Source organism: Panthera pardus, unplaced genomic scaffold, assembly GCF_024362965.1.
Source record: "Panthera pardus isolate Hobbes unplaced genomic scaffold, ASM2436296v1 HiC_scaffold_25, whole genome shotgun sequence".
In the NCBI taxonomy this organism is placed as follows: domain Eukaryota; kingdom Metazoa; phylum Chordata; class Mammalia; order Carnivora; family Felidae; genus Panthera; species Panthera pardus.
The window spans coordinates 51813092-51816265 of NW_026526821.1; the positions used below are offsets into that span (position 1 = coordinate 51813092).

Sequence of the window (3174 nt, forward strand, 5' to 3'; positions counted from 1 at the left end):
GTGATCTTTCTGGTAGTGACTAATGATTGCTTTTTATCAATTGACTTCAATTCTCTTCACCATACAGTAGTTAACTTCTTTGTTGACAGTTGGCATGAATCATCTATCTCGGGATCTGAATAAGAAAACTATGTACACATCTCTCCTGCTTTCTCAGAGACTTGCTCTTCCCGGGCATCTGTGGATCCCACTTCCACATCCTCAGTGGGAATAGCACCCCAGAACCGCCACACCCATGACCACTAGCCTGAGGAGGCCCTCTTTCACCTCCTGTTCTTCTTCCTCAACAGACACAGATGATGAGGGTGTGCATTGGCACTTGCAAAGATGCTTCTATATGTAAGAGGTGATTCAAAACTTAAGGCCTTGCAGATCTACTTGAAAGCAGCAGAGTTCACAAGAAAGGAAACAAACAAGTCTGTTTAGGTTTACAGTAAGCATTGGCTACTGGCATGACCCTTACATCCAGCATTTTGTTAGACTGTCTGAGGAGAGGGAGGCCTCTGAAATTAACAGAATATTTTGCTGAAGTCCATGGCATCAGTCAGTATTTTTACTGAAGACAGAACGTCATTGTTAAATTCTAAATCTTGGAGCTGGGATGGATATCACCATCTCGAGATTAAAGGATGAAGATCTCCCAAGTAAATATTTTGAAGTCTATTTTCCATTGATAGTCACGAGAAAGCATAGCATCAAATCAAACCTTTCTTATCAGAACCCATCATGGAACTACATTCAGAGGGCACACTTCAAATCAATGGACACCTGTTGGATTCAAAGAGATATGCCATTATTGAAGCAGATCTCCGAGACTTACCTGAACTGGAAGAGAAGCTAAAGAAATGTAACATGAATCCACAATTGCCAACACTCCTGATAACTGAATGTGTGCTGCTTTACATGACTCTGGAGCAGATGGCCAAGTTTCTCAAGTGGGCAGCCAATGGTTTTGGGACTGCCATGTTCATAAACTATGAACACACGTGGATGACTGGTTTGGACAGATCATGATTGAAAAGTGCAGAGGCAACAGTGTGACCTGGCAGAAATGGAGACCTGCAAGTCATTAGAGTCACAGAAAGAACGGCTCCTGTCTAATGGGTGGGAATTGGCATCAGCAGTTGACATGATGGAACTGTACAGCAGATTGCCTCAAGCTGAAGGGAGCAGAATACAGTCTTCAATTTCTGGATGAAATGGAGCTTCTCAAACAGCTTTTGCAGCATTACTGCCTTTGCTGGGCAACCAAAGGAGGAAATGAAATAGGTTTGAAGGAAATCACTTATTAATCTGTTTGAGGCCCATGCTGAGCTTGGAGCTGAAGACACTGACCTTCCCAGAGTTGACAGGCTGTGTTTCCTGGCTGGTGGCCAGCTGTGGTCCCATCCCACACCCAGAGAAATCTCAGTTCCCAGGGCTAGGCACCACCTGCTGTGCCCGTTGACTTACTTTAAATAAATCTCAGTTGCCAATTAAAAAAAAAAAAAAAGAAAACTATGTAAAATTAATTGTTTAATGAAGCTGCTTCAAATTTCAATCAATGCATTTTAATGCTATTTGTGGATTATGTGTGCTATATTTGTAATTTACGTTTTCAATCTTTAAGGAGATTCTGTAACTGAGATACACATGTGTGCACACACACACATAGGCACTCACGCACACACACACACACACACACACACACACACACACACATACACAAGACTTGGTGAACTCAGTTTAGTCCATACTTAGGTTAGACTGCTGTAATACTGGGGAAAGTATTACATTTTTTATCCTATTTTTTGCCACATGGTAATATGCAGAAGACACATGACCATTGTCATCGTGCTCCATTGCTAGCCTGTACCACCTTTCATTTTCTGCCATCGCAACAATGTTCTGACTTTGCTAGTGTGGATTTTGTTGGTTTCATTATTGAATATTTTACTCAGTAAAGACAGAGTCTTTCAAGCTATGTTTGTAGGTTCAGAAAGAATGATTATACAAAGCTATCATTTTTTTATTTCTTTTTTTTAAGTTCATTTATTTATTTTGTGTGTGTGAGAAAGAGAAAGCAAGAGAGAGCATCCTGGAGGGGCAGAGAGAGAGAGAGAGGGAGAGAGAGAATCCCAAGCAGGCTCTGCACAGTCAGCACAGAGCCCAATGTGGGGCTCCAACTCACAAACCAGGAGATCATGACCTGAGCTGAAACAAAGAGTCAGACACTTAACTCACTGAGCCACACAGGCACCCCTAAAGCTCTCATATTTTTTATGTCCTTTGTATCTATGGACTTATTTATCTGTGTGAAATAAAGTCCTGTATTTACTGTGGGAGCCTCTGAATTTTACAGAGGCTTTTTACACAGGAACGTAACTATTTTTTTTTATTAAAAAATTTTTTTTTTACATTTTATTTATTTTTGATAGAGAGACAGAGCACAAGCGGGAGAGGGGCAGAGAGAGACAACGGAGACACAGAATCAGAAGCAGGCTCCAGTCTCCAAGCTGTCAGCACAGAGCCCGATGCGGGGCTTGAACTCACAAACCACAAGATCATGACCTAAGCTGAAGTCGGACACTCAACCAACTGAGCCACCCAGGTGCCCCAGGAATGTAACTATTTTAAAGGCCATAATTTATTATTTTTCTCTGATTTTTGCTTCCTTTCAAGCCCCCCTAATTACCAATACTCGTGATGTACATCTTAGAAAGTATGTTTATACGTTATTGTGTTCAGCTCATAACCACTTTAGCAGAGCTTTTAGTTCTCACTATTACAGACTTTTCTGTGGCCCATATGCACAAACCTCTGCATACATCTGATTCTGACACAGGCTTACAGGCAGAATTGCTGAATCAAAGGATATACCCTTCCAAGCCTTTTGATACAAATTTGCCAAGTTCTAATTAGTTTATTCCTACTAAGGTTGAATATGTTTTCTATATTTATCCTGTTGCGATTACTTGCTTGTGCCCTTTGCTCATTACTAAAAATATTAGGTCCATATTTTTCTTAAGTTCTCTTAGAAGAACTCCTTTTATAACAATAATTTCAATCCTCCGGCAGATATATTACAAGGGGAATTCCTCACCACCACCCTGCCCCAAGTTTGACATTTCCCATTTGTTTTTTGTTTGTTTGTTTGTTTGTTTTTTAGAGCTTTTTAAGTTAAAAAAATTTTTT

General features: G+C 40.4%; 1 pseudogene; it reads left to right on the top strand.

Annotated features, from left to right (window-relative positions):
* The first annotated feature begins 235 nt into the window (after positions 1–235).
* Positions 236–1292, top strand: LOC109258050 (leucine carboxyl methyltransferase 1-like; annotated as a pseudogene).
* The last annotated feature ends 1882 nt before the right edge of the window (positions 1293–3174 follow it).